This window comes from Zea mays, chromosome 2, assembly GCF_902167145.1.
Source record: "Zea mays cultivar B73 chromosome 2, Zm-B73-REFERENCE-NAM-5.0, whole genome shotgun sequence".
In the NCBI taxonomy this organism is placed as follows: Eukaryota; Viridiplantae; Streptophyta; class Magnoliopsida; order Poales; family Poaceae; genus Zea; species Zea mays.
In genome coordinates this window covers 222,235,873-222,258,041 of record NC_050097.1, presented here as the reverse complement: position 1 = coordinate 222,258,041, position 22,169 = coordinate 222,235,873, and the positions used below count along the sequence as shown (strand labels likewise).

Genomic DNA, 22,169 nt, shown 5'->3' with positions numbered 1-22,169 from the left:
ATGGTATAGTGTCACTAGGGTGTCCATCTATTGCTAAAATGGATTACTAACTCAATAATGGCTAGGTACTTAAGCCTAAAAACTTACTAAGTAATATATAAAATAGTAACTACTTATTAACTAATAACTATATAGTAAATATTAAATGACCACATCAAACGAAATTACATAATCTATGAATAATGTACGAAAGCAATGTATACTTGAGATCGCGTACGAGTCCAGCTAACGGTGGAGAAGGTTAAGTCGGAAGAACACCTATGTGCAAAAAATACTATTGTCAATAAAAAATTTGGCAGCACCTCCCCTGTAAAGTGATGTTTCTAAAACATGCAAATAAACGACAACACGATGGTTGCCAACACAGAAAACTACACGATATCTACATAATAAACAATATGCTGAACATATAATATCAATGCGCTAAACAAAATGCTACAAGTATATGCTAAACCCTTTATAATCACTCAATTTCCTCCATTAACAATATGCTACCAAATTACTAACTATATAATCACTAACAATATGCTACACATAACAATATGCTAAACAAGTGAATAGCTAACAATATGCTAAACACTAACAATTTACTAACTAAGTAAATAACAACAATGAAAACAATTACCTACTGGCGCGTGGAGGAAGCTCCTGGCGATGGGTGGAGGAGCTCCTGGCGTGTGGAGGAAGCTCCTAGCGCGCGGTGGCGGGCGCGCGGTGGCAGGGCGGCTCGCGGCGACGGCGGGGCTGGCGGCGGCGCGCGGTTGTTAAGAAACGCGACGAAGGAACAGAGAAGAGAACGCGAAGAAGAAACGGTCTGCGCGGTTAAATCCTAGCTCGGCGCCAAGATCTGTGGCGCTGAGCTAGGTGCCACGTGGGCTCCCACGTCAGACCTGGTCGCCATGGCCACGTCAGCGCTCGGCGCCATAGGCTATGGCGCCAAGTGTTACCTCGGCGCCATAGCCTATGGCGCCGAGCTAAGGGTCCAAAATTGAGATTAAAATTTTTTTTAGGTCTAAATGTGATTTTATTCCTGATAAAGGGCTAAAATGCAAAAAATTCGGTCTTCTCGCTGTCGCCGCATCCCACCCGCACCCACCTCTCCACTCCTCCCCAAGATCGGTGGAACACCGACGGCTATCGTCGACACCCCCTAACCCTAAAAAGTGCAGCGCCCGGCGACCGGAACGAAGCCTTGGCTCTCATTGTCGTCGTCGCAAGGTACGTAACGCTGTAACAGCAACCAACCAATCCATCCTCTGTCTTCCTTATGGAGTCTACTTGCACGCCGGCCGCCGCCACGCGTTCCCATCGCACATCTTTTTACGGATCCCACGCTGTAGGGTAAGGACGCCGATCGTACCAACAACCTACCTAGCGTCTCCCTGCAGACCTGTTAGCTGTGGTGAATAGGTTCTGGATTAGAATAAAGGCGGCGGCAGGCTGACGGCTTTTCCTTGGTCTGCGCCCCCTCCGCGTTGCCTTGGATTGCTTCTTCTTGATGCCAAATCGTGCTTCTTCTTGGTTGTTACGTCTGAAAGGCAAAGCTTACCTTCGGTTATGGCCCCTTCGTCTTCGTCCTAGATTTCCTAACATCATGTTCCTGACATTACTGTGACGTGGCTTGGATTCTTATTAGAGATGAGATCGGATCTTTTTTTTCTGCTTTGGTTCCAAATAGCCGGGTGATGGCTTTGCACAAACTGCTTTCTGATCAGATTCCTCCCCTACCTTTCACCTTCTATGTGCCTTCTATTGATAGTCGATGAATCTTGCTGTAATTTCTTTGACTCTTCTAGCCTGTTCTCTTATTTCGTTACCCGATGGCACATTGTACCGAATCATTGTATACATAGACCGTTACCTGATGACACATTGTACCGGATCATTGCATACATAGCATAATCATTTTTAGATTTCTTTGGCGAAGCCCTTGCTTGCCTGGCTGATTCTGTTGGCATCCGGCCGATCCTTACAGTTACAGTAGCTGGCAAAAGATTTCTAGCTGATTCTGTTGGCTATCTGATTCTGTTTGCAGAGTCGAGTCTAATGGTGCTTCTTTTCCTCTGTGTATTGCAGATCACAAGTCCGTAACAACAAGCACCAACAAAAGCATCAGGGAATGCTGAAAGATGTGCTTGCATAGAAGATACTTGAGCGGCCTGGTGGCTCTTGCGCAAGGTCTGCAGGCCTGCTTGTCCCTTGACTTGAGTGGCGGTCACCTTGCCTGCATCCACTTCACCCCCTTCAGAGTCCGACCCATAAGGCACACCCCACCTGATTGACAACAGAAAGCTAGCCCTGTGCGTGATCACACAATTTTCATCAAGATAAAAAAAATATGAAGACCAGAGGGAAGACTTTGACGGAGCGATACGAGATGGGGAAGCTGTTGGGGAAAGGCGTGTTCGGGAAGGTACACTATGCAAGGGACCTCGAGTCCAACCAGGGTGTTGCTATCAAGATCATGGACAAGGACAGGGTGCTCAAGGCCGGGCTCTCGGAGCAGGTAAAGCGTGAGATCACGACGATGCGGCTGGTGGAACACAAAAACATCGTTCGTCTCCATGAGGTCATGGCGACACGAAACAAGATCTACATCATCATGGAGTATGCCAAAGGGGGTGAGGTCTTGGACAAGGTTAAGAGGAGCAGCAGACTCACGGAGGCTGACGCACATAGGTACTTCCAGCAGCTCATTGGTGCACTAGATCACTGCCACAGCCGAGGCATGTACCATCGGGACTTGAAGCCTGAGAACCTGCTATTGGATGAGAATGGGGACCTCAAGGTGTCTCACTTTGGACTGAGCGTGTTTTTAGAGTCGAGGAGGACAGATGGGCTGCTCCATACTGTCTGTGGGACACCGGTATTGTCGGCGTTTCGACCCCGGGGGGTCCCTGGACCGACGAGTGAATTGTCGTCGCGTGTCCCAGCCCAGATGGGTCGGCGCGAGACGGAGCACGAAGGGGGGTAGAGGAGAGAGGGGAAAGCCCGCGGCCTCCGTGTTTGTCCTGCGCCCCGGTCGGGTGCGCTTGCAGTAGGGGGTTACAAGCGTCCGCGTGGGGGAGAGTGAGGGACTCTACGCGTCGCCCCGTCCTCCCGCGCGGCCAACCTTCTCGTAAGGGAGCCCTGGTCCTTCCTTTTATAGGCGTAAGGAGAGGGTCCAGGTGTACAATGGGGGGTGTAGCAATGCGCTATCGTGTCTAGCAGAGAGGAGCTAGTGCCCTAGGTACATGCCTTCGTGGCAGCCAGAGAGGTTTTGGCACCCTGTTCATATGATGTCGTGGCCGTCGGAGGAGCGTTGGAGCCTTGCGGGAGGACAACTGTCGGGGCTGTCGAGTCCTTGCTGACGTCTCCTTGCTTTCGTAAGGGTTTGAGAGTCGCCGTCGTCATGGAGCACGCGGGGCGCCATCATTATCTGTTTTCCGGAGCGAGCCAGATGGGACGCCGGTCCTGTTACCCGTAGCCTGAGCTAGCTAGGGATAGGGTAATGATGCCCCCCCCTGTGACGTGGTCGGTCCGAGCCCTGGATCGGGCGAGGCGGAGGCTCCTCCAAGGTCGGGGTCGAGTCGGTCTTTCGGGGTCGAGGTCGTGTCCGAGCCCCGGGTCGGGCGAGGCGGAGTTCGTCGTCTTCCGGGGCCGAGCCCGAGTCCGAGCCCTGGGTTGGGCGAGGCGGAGTTCGTCGTCTTCCAGGGCCGAGCCCGAGTCCGAGCCCTGGGTTGGGCGAGGCGGAGTTCGTCGTCTTCCGGGGCCGAGCCCGAGTCCGAGCCCTGGGGTCAGGCGAGGCGGAGTTCGTTGTCTTCCGGGGCCGAGCCCGAGTCCGAGCCCTGGGTCGGGCGAGGCAGAGTTCGTCGTCTTCCAGGGCCGAGCCCGAGTCCAAGCCCTGGGTCGGGCGAGGCGGAGTTTCCTATGGCGCCCGAGGCCGGACTTGGCCGCTGTCAGCCTCACTCTGTCGAGCGGCACAGCAGTCGGAGCGACGCAGGCGGCGCTGTCTTCTTGTCAGGCCGGTCAGTGGAGCGGAAAGTGACTGCGGTCACTTTCGGCTCTGTCGACTGAAGGGCGCGTGACAGTATAGGATGTCAGGCCATCCTTGCATTAAATGCTCCTGCGATTTGGTCGGTCGGTGTGGCGATCTGGCCAAGGTTGCTTCTTGGCGAAGACCGGGCTTCGGGCGAGACGTGAATCTTCTGGGGTCGGCTGCCTTTGCCCGAGGCTGGGCTCGGGCGAGGCGAGGTCGTGTCCCTTGAGTGGACCGAGCCTTGGCTTAATCGCACCCATCAGGCCTTTGCAGCTTAGTGCTGATCGGGGTTACCAGCTGAGATTAGGAGTCTTGGGGGTACCCCTAATTATGGTCCCCGACAGTAGCCCCCGAGCCTCGAAGGGAGTGTTGATACTCGCTTGGAGGCTTTTGTCGCACTTTTTTGCAAGGGGACCGGCCTTCCTCGGTTGTCTCTTGTTCCGGTGGGTGCGCGCGAGCGCACCCGCCGGGTGTAGCCCCCGAGGCCTCGGAGGAGTAGTTTGACTCCTTCGAGGTCTTTGTACGTTTCGTAATGTTTCGGCCGGTCTAGCTGCTCCCTCATGCGAACTGGCCATAGCCCGGGTGAACAGTCGGGTCCCAAGTTCTCGGGCTGGTATGTTGACGCTGTCAACGGTTTGGCCGGAGCTGGGTTTGCGAGAGTAGCCCCCGAGCCTCCGCACAGAGCGAGAGGACGGTCAGGGACAGACTCGACTTTTTTACATACGCCCCTGCGTCGCCTTTCCACAAGGAGGAGGGGGAAAGCGCCATGTTGCCCTCGGAGGACGCCGAACATGGTGTCTCCAGTGAGTTGCTAACGGGTAATCCGAGTGGACGCCCATGCCCCTTTTGTTAGGGGTCGGCTAGTGGCCCAGAGGCGCGCTCCAAAAGTACCTGCGGGTGACTTGCCGGACCCGGTCCCCTTTTGATGGGGTCCAAGGGCTCGATGCCTCCCTCTGGTGGGATTCCGTTACAAAATCGTTCCCGTTGGTCTCGGAAATGTCCTAGGGTACCTCGGGAGCGCAGCCCGAGCCTCGGTTATGTATCGAACGTACCCAGGGTCATCCCTCGCTCTGCGTCTGAGGCAGCTGTCGAACCCTTCGGGGGCCAGCCTTCAAACCCCTGATCAGTAGTGGGTGCGGAGCCTGAGTGGCCTGAGGCGGCCATTGAACCCTTTCGAGGGGCCGGCCTTTGAACCTCTGACCAGTAGTGGGCGTGGAGCCCGAGCGCTCTGAGGCGGCTGTTGAACCCTTCCGAGGGGCCAGCCTTTGAACCTCTGATCAGTAGGGGGGCTCAGGGCCCGCTTCCTTCGCGGAGAAGGATCCCTTTCGGAGTATCCCCTTTTCTGACCCCTGAGGCAAGAGAGAGAAAGAGGAAGTGAAAAGGATACGAAATCGAATGACGTGGCGCACCTTTTTTGACGCGGTCATTATGGCGGAGGTGAAGCGTCGCCTGCCTCGCCTGCCAAAGGTGTCGCCTGTCCTGCCGCAGAGTTAATGCGACGGGACGAGTGGTTCACGGGGCGACCGTTGCGCGTGCGCGAGCCGTTCAAGGAACGGGCGTCTCTTTGAGTTTTGAACCTTGTGGCGGGTTCGGGCGAAGTGTTGAATGGGTCTCGCCTGGGCCTTTATATATTCGGGAGAGGGGCTGGTGATGGTTCTTTACTCAGCGGATTGCCTCCCACTTAGGTTTTCGCAACCCGAGGGAATAGCCAAAGAAAGGAAACCGCGCACCCAGTTCCTCCGCCGCCACCTCTTCCGCTTGGGGATGGCCGACCGGGTGACCAATGTCCCGCCGCGCGACCCGTGGCCTTTCTCCACCGTCACGGGGGATGACTTGGAGGCCCTTGTTGCTGAGGGTTTGCTTCGCTCTCTCTCCGGTGACTCGCAGCCAGAGTGGATGGCCCCTCCGAGCGGAGCCGCCCCGTCCCCGCCGCCGGGGTATGTCGTGAGCTTTGTCTCCTTTCATGAGCGGGGGTTCGGAGTGCCGGCAAGCCATTTTATGCGGGCGATTCTGCATGTCTATGGGGTGGAGCTGCACAACCTCAGTCCCAACTCCATCTCACAAGCTGCCATCGTTGCGGCGGTTTGCGAAGGATACTTGGGGATTGACCCTCACTGGGACTTGTGGACCCATCTCTTCTCTGCGGAGCTTTTTGCCTCGCCGACGGGGGAAAGGAGGGTCCGCATGGTGGTGCGGGCTGGCGGCTGCATCCTGCAGCTGAGGCAGGCGCGGGCACTGCAGTACATCCCCGCCGTCCTGGCGTCTTCGAACAAAGGGTGGCAGCGCCGGTGGTTCTATCTCCGAAATGACGACGGGAGGCTCCCGTCATTTTCTCAGCGAGTGGTGACCGTCGCTGCCGATAACTGGTGCTACGGGACCCCGCACGACAGGCAGAAGAATCTCCAGCCCCTTTTGAAGGCCCTGGAGGAGTTGCGGAAAGGAGGGCTCACCGCTGCGGGGGTGGTTGCCGCAATTCACCACCGGAGGGTGCTTCCTTTGACGGGGCGGCGGCTGCCGCTTTGGGAGATGACGCCGGGGGTTGACCTGGAGGGTTCACGGATGTCCTCGGATCCCCTTCCCATTGAAGACCTCCACAGGCGGGTAGCGGGCACGTTGGGGAAGCCGGACGCCGGAGCCCTTTCCCAGCCCTCGATGCGTCCCAATCACGGGTGTGTGTCCCTGGTGAGTGTCCGCGCCTTCTTCCTCCTTGTGTCGGATTGCCCTTGGTTCTCACAGCCGAGACCTTTCGTCCGTCTCCAGGAGGTGGGGTTTCACAAGTCTTCCCCGCCACCGGTCCCGGAGGACGCGGTGGACCGGGCTGCGGAGGGTCGCCGCGGAGAAGAGGAAGGAGAAGAAGGACGCGGAGAAGGCTCGGGCCCGCAAGCGGATGCGGGCTCGGGACGCCTTGGAAAGGCTTCGTCGTCGGCAGGAGAGGGATGGGCTCCCGAGGGAGCCATCACCGGAGACGCCTGATGATGACGACGATGATGAAGACGATGATGAAGACGACGACATGGCGGCCCGCCTCGGCCTCAGCCTGGATCTAAGGCTGGGCCAGGGGTCGTCGAGCCAGCAACCGAGAGGGCTGGCGCCGTTGGTATCCGGGGTCGGGGCGTCGGGGTCCCAGTTCGAAGAAAGGGGGCAAGCCGAGGGGGTACTTGACCCCTTGGCCGAGGTAGTTGAGGTGACCCCGGGGTCTCAGGCCGAGTCGCCTGTTTCCGAAGAACCGTTGCCCGTGCCGGCTGTGCAGGAGGGTGACCCTCGGGTCGCCGTGGCTGTGCTTGGGCAGTCCGTCCCTCTGGTGCCTCGGGCGCCCGAGGCAAGGATGAAGCCGGCAGCGGGGCTGACCTCGGTGGTACCTTCGGAGATCGAGGCTCAAGAGACCTCCCCACAGGCACGACTGATTGTGGCCCGGAGTGGGTAAGTATCTTAGGATATCTTTGCCCTGGCTCCTCCTTCATGTGTTCTGATCCTGCTCTCCTTTTTCCTCCCAGCAAACGGAGGCATGGTTCGACCGGTCTGGCTCCCCGGAAGGCCCTCAAAACGGCGCCGGCTTCTGCAGCCAGTGCCGCACCGGGCCTCGCCGGCCAGCTGGCCTTCTCACAAGATGCCCCAAAGCGGGGGGCCCAGGCGGCACCAGTCGTCGTGGGGCAAGCTCCCGAGGCTAACTCTTCTGCCGAGGCGGCCGTCGTGCCGAGGGAGACTACTGGCGCGGCTGCGGCCTCGAGCCCACCAGACGTGTTGTCGGCGCGGTCCCCGGCTCCTGCCGAGGCCGCTGCCGTTCTGGCCGTGGAGCCACCCGTCGCTGCCGACGCTAAGATGGCCGAGGCGTCGCTACTTGATGCCTCGGAAGAGGGCGGCGCAGAACCGCGACCCGCCCCGCCGAGCGGCAGTCTTGTCCCCGCGCGACACAGTTCTGAGGGGCGGCGCCAGTTGCTTCGGTTCCGGACCCGTGGGGCCTCGGATCCCCTCTTCGTTCTCAACGATGAACGGGAGGAGCAGTCTTGGGACGGGCTTCGTGAGTGTGCCGAGGCAACAGTGGGATCGCTTCGGTCGACCTTGGAGGTCCTTTGCAGGGACGTTCCCAAGATCCTCCAGGTAATGACTTCAGGCATACCTTTCTTGTGATTAAGGCGCTCTTTGTGATGCCCCGCTTCCTTCCCTCAGGATCTGACGGATCTGAGCGTCGCCAAGTCGTCGTTCATCCGCCGCGAGGTTGATGTCTGGGGTTCGCTGTGGTCCCTGAGGACCACGCTTGCCAGTGCTACCGCGCGCCTCTCCCAACAGAGCGCCAAGGTGGCGGACCTTCGGTTGCTCTGTGCCGATCTGGGAGCGGAGGCGGCGGCGGCACGCACAGAGGCGCAGCGACGGCAGTCAGAGCTTGACCAGGCCATCGGCGAGTGGGACCATTCTCGGGGTCGGGCCGACGAGGCCGAAAGCCGGACTGAGGCTCTTGGAGTCCAGTTAGCCGAGGCGTCTGCTCGGGCTGGAGCCCTTGTAGTGGACCTCGCCGTGGTCCAAGCCGCATCCTCGGGGCAGCGTGCCCGAGCTGAAGGTATGTCTCGGCTGTTTGAAGATTTTGTTTCAGCTTGGTTCTTCAACTTGTGTTTGAGGTCTTCCGCTTTGGCTGTTCGCAGAGCTCGAGTCTGCCCTCGATAAGTCCACCAGGGTGCTTGCTCAGGCGGCCGAGCAGAGGGAGGCCGACCGCGCGGCCATGTCCGAGGCCATCTCGGCTTTCTGCCGGGTCTTCGGCTTCGACGACGTCCCCTCGGGAAGCTCCCCTCAAAGTCGCCTGCAAGCCTTGGGTGACCATGCGCGTGGCAGACTTCGCGAGGCGTTGCATCACGGCGTCAGGTGGGCCTTCGCCGTGCTCGCTTCCCACTATGACGTGGATCTAGAGCGGGTCAGCGAGGGGTATTGCCTCCCCGACGAAGATGAAGCCGCCCTGGCCGAAGTCCAGAGGCTTGACGCGGCCGCCGCGGGCCCAAGCGTGGTGCTGGCAACCACCTTCGAGGCAGAGATCCTCCCGCTTGTGCCGTCATCCGAGGCCGGGGCGGATCTTGCCGAGGGTGGAGATGAAGCCGAGGGCGCGGCTCCTTCTCCGGGCGGCGCCTGATTCTGCCGGAGCAGTTTTCTTTGAATGCATACGTGTCTTTTGCGGCCGCCGAGGCCCGAACACTTTATTATTGTAATATAAGATTGTGTTTCTTTCCCCTTCGTTTTATCCGGACCTGTTCGTCAGTAGCAGGGTAGCTTGCCCAAGTAAGAGTCATTTTTCGTGGTAGGCGACGAGTGAGGTATCCGTATCCCAGAGGCATAGGAGTCCCTTGGCTCGGTCGGCCTTGCCACTTACATGCACCCTTATTCGTTTCTTGGGGTCCTGTTACTAACATAGCCGAGGGACGCGAAAGCTTTTTTGATGGAAGTCTTTTTTCGAGGAAAATTTTGACGCAGAGGGGGTTCCCCCCTTCTAGCCCCTGAGGGAGGGTCAGGCTTTTTGCCGAGGCAAGGCCGACCCTTCCTTGATGGTTAGACTTTGAACGTGAACGAGGTGTGCGAACGACTTGAAAGCATCTTAAGGGTAGAAGCGACGTAGCTGTCGGATGTTCCAAGCATTGTTGTAGACCTCGCCTTGGCTGTTGGCTAGCTTGTATGTCCCGGGCTTCAAAATCTTAGCGATGACGAACGACCCTTCCCAGGGAGGCGTGAGCTTGTGCCGCCCTCGGGCGTCTTGTCGCAGCCGAAGCATCAGGTCGCCTGCTTGGAGGTCTCAGGACCGAACCCCTCGGGCGTGGTAGCGTCGCAGGGACTGCTGGTACCGCGCCGAGTGTAGTAAGGCCATGTCCCAAGCCTCTTCGAGCTGGTCTAGTGAGTCTTCTCGGTCGGTCTGGTTTCTTTGGTCGTCGTACGCCCTCGTCCTCGGGGAACCGTATTCTAAGTCTATGGGCAAGACGGCCTCGGCCCCATAGACTAGAAAGAACGGTGTGAAGCCTGTGGCTCGGCTCGGCGTTGTCCTCAGACTCCAGACCACCGAGGGGAGTTCCTTTATCCACCGCCTTCCGAACTTGTGGAGGTCGTTGTAGATCCTCGGCTTGAGTCCTCGCAGAATCATGCCGTTGGCACGTTCCACTTGCCCATTCGTCATGGGGTGAGCCACGGCAGCCCAGTCCACCCGGATATGGTGATCCTCACAGAAGTCCAGGAACTTTCGGCCGGTGAACTGGGTGCTGTTGTCGGTGATGATGGAGTTCGGGACCCCAAAGCGATGGATGATGTTGGTGAAGAATTCCACCGCCTGTTCGGACCTGATGCTGTTTAGGGGTCGGACCTCGATCCACTTGGAGAATTTGTCGATGGCGACCAGCAGGTGCGTGTAGCCCCCGGGTGCCTTCTGCAAGGGACCGACGAGGTCCAGTCCCCACACAGCAAACAACTAGGTGATGGGTATTGTCTGCAGAGCCTGAGCGGGCAGGTGGGTCTGCCTTGCGTAGAACTGACATCCTTGGCAGGCGTGGACAATTCTAGTGGCGTCGGCCACCGCGGTCGGCCAGTAGAAACCTTGTCGGAAGGCGTTTCCAACAAGGGCTCGGGGCGCTGCGTGATGACCGCAAGCCCCAGAGTGTATTTCTCGTAAGAGCTCCTGGTCTTCGGCGATGGATATGCACCGCTGGAGGATGCTAGATGGGCTGCGGTGGTAGAGCTCCTTCCCGTCACCTAGTAAGACGAACGACTTGGTGCGCCACGCCAGTCGCCGAGCCTCGGCTCGATCGAGGGGCAGCTCTCCTTGGTGGAGATATTGCAGGTACGGGGTCTGCCAGTTTCGATTAGGCTGGACCCCACTCCGCTCTTCCTCGACGCGCAGTGCCTCACCCTCGGGGGCCGAGGGTGCCTCGGGCCGAGCCGAGGGTGCCTCGGGCTGGGCCGAGGCCTTCTCGGGCTTGGGCGTGTCGTCGGTCCTGACTGAGGGTTGATGTAGGTCTCGGGAGAAGACGTCCGGGGGGACCGTTGTCCGCCTCGAGGCTATCTTAGCCAGCTCGTCCGCAGTCTCGTTGGGTCGTTGGGCGATGTGGTTGAGCTCGAGCCCGTAGAACTTGTCCTCCAGGCGCCGAACCTCATCGCAGTAGGCTTCCATCTTCAGGTCGCGGCAGTGGGAGTTCTTCATAACTTGGTCAATGACGAGCTGCGAGTCGCCGCAAGTGTCGAGGCGTCGGACCCCTAGCTCAATGGCGATGCGCAGCCCGTTGATTAGAGCTTCGTACTCAGCCACGTTGTTGGACGCCGGGAAATGGAGGCGCAGCACGTAGCGTAGGTGTTTCCTGAGGGGCGAGACGAAGAGCAGGCCCGCGCCTGCCCCTGTTTTCATCAGCGACCCATCGAAAAACATGGTCCAGAGTTCCGGCTGGATCGGAGCCGCCGGGAGCTGGGTGTCGACCCATTCAGCCACAAAGTCCGCCAAGACTTGGGACTTGATGGCCTTCCGAGGGGCGAACGAGATCGTCTCGCCCATGATTTCCACCGCCCACTTTGCAATCCTACCTGAGGCCTCCCGGCACTGGATGATCTCCCCCAGGGGGAAGGATGACACCACAGTCACCGGATGAGACTCGAAGTAGTGTCGCAACTTTCGCCGCGTCAGGATCACCGCGTACAGCAGCTTCTGAACTTGCGGGTAGCGGATCTTGGTCTCGGATAGTACCTCGCTGATGAAGTAAATCGGCCTCTGGACGGGCAATGCATGCCCTTCTTCTTGTCTCTCAACCACGATCGTGGCGCTGACCACCTGAGTGGTAGCGGCGACGTAGATCAAGAGGCCTTCTCTGGCGGCGGGGGGCACCAAGATGGGTGCGTTCGTAAGGAGTGCCTTCAGGTTCCCGAGGGCTTCCTCGGCCTCGGAGGTCCAAGTGAAGCACTCGGTCTTTCTTAGGAGGTGGTACAGAGGCAGACCTCTTTCGCCGAGGCGCGAGATGAAACGGCTCAGGGCCGCAAGACATCCCATGACCCTCTGTACGCCTTTCAAGTCCTTGATGGGCCCCATGTTGGTGATGGTCGCGATTTTCTCCGGGTTGGCCTCGATGCCCTGCTCGGAGACGATGAACCCCAAGAGCATGCCTCGGGGGACCCCAAAGACACACTTCTCGGGATTGAGTTTTACGCCCTTTGCCTTGAGACACCGGAATGTCGTTTCAAGGTCGGAAAGGAGGTCGGAGGCTTTCCTCGTCTTGACTACGATGTCATCGACATAAGCCTCGACCGTTCGACCAATGTGTTCGTCGAACACGTGGTTCATGCATCTTTGGTATGTCGCACCCGCATTCCTCAAACCAAATGGCATAGTAACATAGTAGTACATGCCAAAAGGTGTGATGAAAGAAGTCGCGAGCTGGTCGGACTCTTTCATCCTGATTTGGTGATACCCTGAGTATGCATCGAGGAAAGACAGGGTTTCGCATCCTGCAGTGGAATCCACGATTTGATCGATGCGAGGCAGAGGATAGGGAACTTTTGGGCATGCTTTTGTTTAGACCAGTGTAGTCTACACACATCCGTCATTTCCCTCCTTTCTTTCTCACAAGCACGGGGTTGGCAAGCCATTCGGGATGGAATACCTCTTTGATGAACCCTGCGGCCATCAGCTTGTGGATCTCCTCGCCTATGGCTCTGCGCTTTTCTTCGTCGAATCGGCGCAGAGGTTGCTTCACGGGTCGGGCTCCAGCTCGGATATCCAGCGAGTGCTCGGCGACATCCCTCGGTATGCCAGGCATGTCCGAGGGACTCCATGCGAAAACTTTGGCGTTTGCGCGGAGAAAGTCGACGAGCGCTACTTCCTATTTGGGGTCGAGCTCGGAGCCGATCCGGATCTGCTTGGAGGCGTCGCTGCTGGGGTCGAGTGGGACGGACTTAACCGTCTCCGCTGGCTCAAAGTTGCCGGCATGACGCTTCACGTCTGGCGCCTCCTTGGAGAGGCTCTCCAGGTCGGCGATGAGGGCCTCGGATTCGGCGAGGGCCTCGGCGTACTCCACGCACTCTACGTCGCATTCGTACGCGTGTCGGTACGTGGGGCCAACGGTGATGACCCCGTTGGGGCCCGACATCTTGAGCTTGAGGTAGGTGTAGTTGGGGACGGCCATGAACTTGGCGTAGCATGGCCTCCCTAGTATCGCGTGGTAGGTTCCTCGGAACCCGACCACCTCGAACGTGAGGGTTTCCCTTTTGAAGTTGGAGGGAGTCCCGAAGCAGACGGGCAGATCGAGTCGTCCGAGGGGTTGGACGCGTTTCCTAGGGATGATCCCGTGAAAAGGCGCCGCACCGGCCCAGACCGAGGACAGATCGATCTGCAGGTGCTCGAGGGTCTCGGTGTAGATTATGTTGAGGCTGCTGCCTCCGTCCATGAGGACCTTGGTGAGCCTGACATTGCCGATGATGGGGTCGACAACGAGCGGGTATTTCCCCAGGCTCGGCAAGCGGTCGGGGTGATCGCCCTGGTCGAAGGTGATGGGCTTGTCGGACCAGTCTAGGTAGACCGGCGCCGCCACCTTTACCGAGCAGACCTCCCGACGCTCTTGCTTGCGGTGCCGAGCTGAGGTGTTTGCCACTGGCCCACCGTAGATCATGAAGCAGTCGCGGACCTCGGGGAACTCCTCTGCCCGGTGATCCTCCTTCTTGTCGTCGTGGAGGGCCCTGCCACCCTCCGCAGGTGGCCCGGCCCTGTGAAAGTGACGCCGAATTATGGCGCATTCCTCAAGGGTGTGCTTGACAGGTCCCTGATGATAGGGGCACGACTCCTTAAGCATCTTGTCGAATAGATTGGCGCCTCCGGGAGGTTTCCGAGGGTTCTTGTACTCAGCGGCGGCGACAAGGTCTGCGTCGGCCGCGTCGCGTTTCGCTTGCGACTTCTTCTTGCCTTTCTTCTTGGTGCCGCGCTGAGCGGACGCCTCGGGAACATCTTCCGACTGGTGGCCCTGGGGCTGCTTGTCCTTCCGGAAGATGGCCTCAATCGCCTCCTGGCCAGAGGTGAACTTGGTGGCGATGTCCATCAGCTCGCTCGCCCTGGTGGGGGTCTTGCGACCCAGCTTGCTCACCAGGTCGCGACAGGTGGTGCCGGCGAGGAACGCGCCGATGACATCCGAGTCGGTGACGTTGGGCAGCTCGGTGCGCTGCTTTGAGAATCGCCGGATGTAGTCTCGGAGAGACTCTCCCGGCTGCTGGCGGTAGCTTCGAAGATCCCAGGAGTTCCCAGGGTGCACATACGTGCCCTGAAAATTACCGGCGAAGGCTTAGACCAGGTCGTCCCAGTTGGAGATCTATCCTAGAGGCAGATGCTCCAGCCAGGCCCGAGCGGAGTCGGAGAGGAATAGGGGAGGTTGCGGATGACGAGGTTGTCATCGTCCATTCCGCCCAGTTGGCAGGCCAGTCGGTAGTCCGCGAGCCACAGTTCCGGTCTTGTCTCCCCCGAGTACTTTGTGATGGTAGTCAGGGTTCGGAACTGGGTCGGGAACAGCGCCCGTCGTATGGCTCGGCTAAAAGCCTGCGGGCCGGGCGGTTCGGGCGAGGGGCTCCGATCCTCCCCGCTATCGTAGCGTCCCCCACGCCTGGGGTGGTAGCCTTGGCGCACCCTCTCGTCGAGGCGGGCTCGATGGTTGCGGTGGTGGTGTTCGTTGCTGAGGCGTCCCAGGGCTGCAGGCGCTGTGTTGCGCGTGCGCCCGGTGTGGACCGAGGCTTCCCGCACGAATCGGGAAGTCGCGGCGCGGTGCTCCGAGGGGTATCCCTGCCTTCGGGAGGCAGAGCTCTCGGCCCGTCGGACCGCGGCATCCTCCAGGAGATTCTTGAGCTCTCCCCGGATCCGCCGCCCTTCAGTGGTTGATGGTTCCAGCATTGCGCGGAGAAGTATCGCTGCTGCAGCCAGGTTCTGGCCGACCCCACTTGAAGCCGGTGGCGGCCTTGTCCTGACGTCGTCGTCGATGCGGAGCTGGATGCCCTGGGGTAGATGACGCGCTCCTCCGGCCGGAGCTTGGTCTACCCATTCCTACCCGATGTTCCGGCGGAGTGGCTCAAGTGTTCTTGCCCCCTCGTCGAGCCTGGCCTGCATCTCGCGGATTTGCTCGAGCTGTGCGTCCTGACCCCCCGCAGGGACTGGGACCACAGCTAGCTCCCGAAGGATGTCAACGCGAGGCGCAGGCCTAGGGGGATCACCGTTTTCCGGTATACCAAGATGGTTGCCTTCGTCGGGACCCCCTAGATCGACGTGGAAACATTCACGACTTGGGCCGCTGCCTCCGTCGCCGAAGCTGTGGCTACCGTCGGAACAATCGGAAAGGCAGTAGTCGCATGCGGTCATAAAGTCCCGCATGGCGCTGGGGTTACCAAGCCCAGAGAAATCCCAACCAAAGTCGGGCTCGTCATCTTCCTCGGAACCCGAGGGTCCATAGGTCGAGACGGCCGTCAGCCGGTCCCAGGGTGACCGCATATGATACCCCAGAGGGCTAGTGCATGCCTCTATGAAGGCTCCCACCAAAGCGGGGTCGCTTGGTGGGTCGAGGCCGAATCCAAAAGGCATGAGACGGGAGTCGGTCGGTACCTCTTGGTCGACAGGTGGTGACGTTGTCACGTCCGGGGCGGACTGCACCATCGTCTCAGGTACGAGGGTGACGCCCAGCAAGTCCTTCGCGAGCGTGCTGGCGTCGTCCATCCGCTTGGAGTTGGCGTGTTGCAGGGAAACGATGCTCGTCTTCGTCTCAGACGCGAGGTCAACGCCCGACGTGTCCCCCGTCGGGGCGCCGGCGCCGTCGACTCGCTCGACAGCCGATGAGGTGCCGCCTCCTGCTTGGCCATAGTTGCCCCGCCTCCTCCTCCTCCGGCGGGGGAGGTGACGGGACAAACTCGGACGTCGTTCTTCCGCCTCGTGGGGAAGACGTCGTCGATTCCGCCGCCGGCGGGTGGGTTGTCGGCCGCCATTGTCGCCGTCGCGCGGCGGAGGAAGGAGTATCATGTCGTAGCTGCCGTCGAGGGACATGAACTCAAGGCTCCCGAAACGGAGCACCGTCCCGGGTTGAAAAGGTTGCTGGAGACTACCCATCTGGAGCTTGACGGGGAGCTGTTCGTCAACACGCAGCAGGCCCCTACCTGGCGCGCCAACTGTCGGCGTTTCGACCCCAGGGGGTCCCTAGACCGACGAGTGAATTGTCGCCGCGTGTCCCAGCCCAGATGGGTCGACGTGAGACGGAGCACGAAGGGGGTAGAGGAGAGAGGGGAAAGCCCGCGGCCTCCGTGTTTGTCCTGCGCCCCGGTCGGGTGCGCTTGCAGTAGGGGGTTACAAGCGTCCTCATGGGGGGAGAGCGAGGGACTCTACGCGTCGCCCCGTCCTCCCGCGCGGCCAACCTTCTCGTAAGGGAGCCCTGGTCCTTCCTTTTATAAGCGTAAGGAGAGGGTCCAGGTGTACAATGGGGGGGTGTAGCAATGCGCTATCGTGTCTAGCAGAGAGAAGCTAGTGCCCTAGGTACATGCCTTCATGGCAGCCAGAGAGGTTTTGGCACCCTGTTCATATGATGTCGTGGCCGTCGGAGGAGCGTTGGAGCCTTGCGGGAGGACAGCTGTCGGGGCTGTCGAGTCCTTGCTGACGTCTCCTTGCTTTCGTAAGGGTTTGAGAGTCGCCGTCGTCATGGAGCACGCGAGGCGCCATCATTATCTGTTTTCTGGAGCGAGCCAGATGGGACGCCGGTCCTGTTACCCGTAGCCTGAGCTAGCTAGGGATAGGGTAATGATGGCCCCCCTGTGACGTGGTCGGTCCGAGCCCTGGATCGGGCGAGGCGGAGGCTCCTCCGAGGTCGGGGTCGAGTCGGTCTTCCGGGGTCGAGGTTGTGTCCGAGCCCCGGGTCAGGCGAGGCGGAGTTCGTCGTCTTCCGGGGCCGAGCCCAAGTCCGAGCCCTGGGTTGGGCGAGGCGGAGTTCGTCGTCTTCCGGGGCCGAGCCCGAGTCCGAGCCCTGGGTTGGGCGAGGCGGAGTTCATCGTCTTCCGGGGTCGAGCCCGAGTCCGAGCCCTGGGGTCGGGCGAGGCGGAGTTCGTCGTCTTCCGGGGCCGAGCCCGAGTCCGAGCTCTAGGTCGGGCGAGGCGGAGTTCGTCGTCTTCCGGGGCCGAGCCCGAGTCCGAGCCCTGGGTCGGGCGAGGCGGAGTTTCCTATGGCGCCCGAGGCCAGACTTGGCCGCTGTCAGCCTCACTCTGTCGAGCGGCACAGCAGTCGGAGCGACGCAGGCGGCGCTGTCTTCTTGTCAGGCCGATCAGTGGAGCGGAAAGTGACCGCGGTCACTTTCGGCTCTGTCGACTGAAGGGCGCGTGACAGGATAGGATGTCAGGCCATCCTTGCATTAAATGCTCCTGCGATTTGGTCGGTCGGTGTGGCGATCTGGCCAAGGTTGCTTCTTGGCGAAGACCGGGCTTCGGGCGAGACGTGAATCTTCCGGGGTCGGCTGCCTTTGCCCGAGGCTGGGCTCGGGCGAGGCGAGGTCGTGTCCCTTGAGTGGACCGAGCCTTGGCTTAATCGCACCCATCAGGTCTTTGCAGCTTAGTGCTGATGGGGGTTACCAGCTGAGATTAGGAGTCTTGGGGGTACCCCTAATTATGGTCCCCGATAGGTATATATAGCTCCGGAGGTGATCAGGAAGACAGGCTACGATGGTGCAAAATCAGGCATCTGGTCTTGTGGTGTCGTCCTGTTTGTTCTCGCTGCTGGCTACCTCCCTTTCCAGGGCCCAAATTTGATGGAGATTTATCGAAAGATACATGATAGTGATTTCAGGTGCCCAGTTGGTTTTCACACAAATTCAAGAGGCTGCTATACAAGATCCTGAACCCCAACCCCAGCATGAGACCTTCAATTCAGGAGATAAAAGAGTCTACCTGGTTCCGAAAAGGTCCTAGGGAGATCAGTGCAGTGAACGAGAAAGTTCTTAGCAAGAATGCCACCACCACAAATGTTGTCCCAGTGCTTCCTTCTAGGCGCAAGGAGATTGCTCACGAAGATATGAAGTCCTTGGTTGCCACAAACCTCAATGCCTTTGAAATCATCGCGTTATCAGCAGGGTTGGACCTGTCTGGTCTGTTTATCAAGGAGTGCAGGAAGGAGACAAGGTTCACTTCAGATAAGACTACGTTGGCCATCATCTCAAAGCTTGAAGACGTCGCAAAAACACTGAATCTGAGGATAAGGAAGAAGGAAAACAACACTATCAGCATTCAAGGGAGGAAGGAGGGGGCAATGGTGTCCTTCAGTTTGACACGCAGATCTTTGAGATCACACCATCCTGTCATCTTGTTCAGATGAAACAAACCAGTGGCGATCTACTTAAGTACCAGAAACTATTGGAAGAGGGCATCCGACCAGGGTTAAAGGATGTTGTCTCGGCCTGGCATGGAGATGATCTGCAGCAGAAGCAGAAGTAGCTTCAGGCCCTATTCAGTTTTTAGGGATTAGAGCCCCAGATTGATTCCTAGCTGGATTACTTCTCTAATTTATATAGATTTTGATGAGTTGGAACGAATCCTGGTTTATTTTGGTATAACTGAACGGGCCCTCAGATGTCTCCTGTAGATTTTGTTCTAGTACATTTCATTCCTTATTTTTTTAGCAGCTACATTCCTTTTTTTGTATTGGTTTTTTTGTATTGGTGGTGATATGGACCATTAGGCTGTGTTTTGTTCAACAATAATTGTTGAGGAGCTGAGTTATTCTGTTACAACCTGAAGATTGTTACAACCTTAAAAAGGGTCGACCATTCCAGGAGATCCATTAGTAGTTTGATGTGTACCAGATGCAACCACATTATCCTCTTGCAAACATTATGCAGCCCTGTGTGATGCATACAAATATTTAGTGCAAAGAGGAGAGGCTGACTGAAACTGAAACCATGATTGAGTAGGGAGGATCTTACTGCAACAAAACATTCAGAAGTTAGACTAGATAAAGGGTACATGACCCAGCTTGAGATGCTTTCATGCTCTCTCTCTCTCTCTATTTTTTTACTACTAATGTCTTTGAATGCAGTGTTTTCTTCTTTCAATTTTCATTCAACACATTTAGCACCAGACAGAAATCGAGGGGTTGCTGCAGATTGCCCGCTAATCATCGGGTCTTCCTGCCTCTAGTTGGTTGCTTTGCCTCCTCTCCCCCCACTCAGCTGCTGGCTCCTGCTGATCTTCACCGGCGCGAGCAGGAGAAGAGAAAAAGAGGGTACTTCATTCTCTCCAGGTTTTGTGTACCATTGTCGGCTAGCTGGTTCGCTCAGCAATGGCTTCCTTGGTTTTTGTTCTTCAGGGCTGTCAATTCTTGTAGCTGTTCTGTTGTTCTAATGACATACCTTAACACAATGGATACTGATTACTGATATTATATATTCGTACAAAGCTTTCATGTCAAATCTAAGCATGCAACTTTTATTTTATACCTGACTAAATAATCAAAATATCATTCAGTCAAGGTTGAAGCAATAATCAAAATATCATTCAGTCAAGCTTTCATGTCAAATGTGCTCAGGCTCTTTGCAGTTCCAGCAAATAGCTTTTGAGGTGCACTCTGCTGCAAAGTGGTTGTAGAAAAAAGGGAGCAGAGTTACTGTCCACTACAGACAAAACATTAGAAGAATGAAATCTGCAACAATTATTAAAGTGATACTGTGTACAATAATAAGGGGTGTTTGTTTGGGATTATAATCTGCCCACATTATATAATCCAATAATTTTTGAACTGGTATCAGTTCAAAAATTATTGGATTATATAATCTGGGCAGATTATAATCCCAAACAAACACCCCGTAAATCATAAATGCATCTGGTTCCAACAAAAATTGGAACGGGTGGGTGCATGTGTACGACTATATTATAAGTGTTGATGATTTATTTTACCCTAGAAGGTTACATTTATTGCACGTAACCACAGATTGGCACGCATGCTTCTGTTTTGTGATGGCGGGATGCCTGTCCTTCTGTGTCGTATTATGCTCCTCTGCATGACACCTATCAAAACTAAAACATAATTAATGATCAAAATAATCTTCCACCCTAACAGAATGCCTTTCACTGTCAGATAATTTATTTTGTAGCTAGCAAGTGATCTAGACAACAATGTACCGCCACAGTAAGGTTTTAGTTTTGCACCAGTCTAGGCTGTTAATCGTTTAGAGCTAGCAAAATTTGGAGTCAGTTCATCGATTTGGAGCCGAAGGCCCAGTACAAGGTGGAGATTAGCAAAATGACAGTTCAGCAGCAGGCACAGAACCAGGAGAATGCCTTATGACCTAGCACCATATCGTGTTTCTATGCTCAATGATGTTTTGTAGTGTGGCTTGACATGGTTCGAGTTACACACTGGTCGTATATATAGTAGCTAGTATAGACATGTGCTCACAAATTTTGGGTGAAGCAACTCATAGGTTGTTATTCTATCATTGTGATTGAAAATCATCATCAGTTGACCTAGTGTTGGGGAGGAGGTTTGGTACATGAAAGGTGTTTTAAATTTGTTGTTATTCCGCTAAAGCCTAATTGAAAGCTCCTTGATAGCTATGAAAAAGGTTAGGTAAGACGATTCTACAACAATAATTCGTAAATATGCTCAAATATCTGCTAGAATGTCATAGATATTAGATAGTGGTGTTCTATTTTGATCAAATGAATGAATCTATAAGTAATTTTATACCAAGAAGAACATCCTAAAGATCAAAATTCACTAAAATCATGAAATGCAGCTACCTTCTCTAGCTATTGATTGTTTCTCCCATTGACTGGACAACATCCTTGAGCAATGGCACACTCACCATAGCCTTTTAGAACAAAACCCTCCAAATCATCAAGCGACTCCAGAAAACGAACCTAAATGGAACATTTTCCATTATTTTTAAAAAACAAAGCAATTCAAAAGCATTAAGAAAACAAGTTAATTAAAAGTATGTAAACATGAGCTAGGAAGCACAATATCATATTTGTTAAGAAAAATGCTAAACCTAAGGTGCATGTCAGGAACTTGTCATATGTTCTGTTCAGACACATTTTTATGTAGCACTCCCACAATCAGTGCACAGATTGGATTCAGTGGAGTTTTCTCTCAACCAACCAAACAATTAATGGAACAACGAATTCCAGTCGAGGAATGACTGAATGAGAATATTTTACTGTATACCAAATGGGGAGGTTTTAGTGTATGGATAGTTGAGCAGCATAAACTGCATTGAGAGCACCTAGAGGGGGGGTGAATAGGTGATCCTATAAAATTCAACAACTAATAGCCACAAAACTTGGTGAAGTGTTAGTATGGCTAAGTAGCGAGCTCTTGCGAACACACAAGTAATCACAGAAAAGCAATCACAAGAGACACAGTGTTTTATCCCGTGGTTCGGTCAAGTATAACACTTGCCTACCTCCACGTTGTGGTGTCCCAATGGACGAGGGTTGCACTCAACCCCTTTCAAGTGATCCAATGATCAACTTGAATACCACGACTTCTCTTTGCTTATCTCTTTTTCTCGTTTGCGAGGAATCTCCACAAGTTGGAGTCTCTCGCCCTTACAATAAAGATCACAGTGAAAGCACAAGAGTAAGGGTGGGAAGCAACACACACAAATCCGCAGCAACACACACACACACACACACACAAGCCAAGACTTGAGCTTAAAATAAAGCACAACGAATTCACAACTAGAACGGAGCTCAAATCACTAACACAGTCGATCAAGTGCGCGGAGACGGAGTGTGGAAGACTTAGAATGCTTAGAGTATGATTGAGTGACTCCTCCATGCGCCTAGGGGTCCCTTTTATAGCACCAAGGCAGCTAGGAGCCGTTGGAGATCAACAAGGAAGGCTAATCTTGCCTTCTGTCGGGTGGCGCACCGGACAGTCCGGTGCGCCACCAGACAGTCACTGTAGACAGTCCGGTGCGGATCTCCTTCCTTTTCTGGCGCAGACGACCATTGCACCTCAGCGTCGGTTGGCGCACCGGACACTGTCCGGTGCACACCGGACAGTCCGGTGCCCCCTTCCGACCGTTGGTGCGGGCCACGTGTCGCCCGCCAATTTCGCTGTCGACCGTTGCGCAGTCGACCGTTGGCTCACCGGACAGTCCGGTGAATTTTAGCCATATGCCGTTGAACTTTTCTCGAGAACGACGAC

At 56.2% G+C, this 22,169-nt stretch overlaps 1 pseudogene; it reads left to right on the top strand.

Moving 5' to 3' along the window:
• Positions 1-2,338: 2,338 nt before the first annotated feature.
• On the top strand, positions 2,339-18,451 carry LOC103649337 (CBL-interacting protein kinase 14-like; annotated as a pseudogene).
• The last annotated feature ends 3,718 nt before the right edge of the window (positions 18,452-22,169 follow it).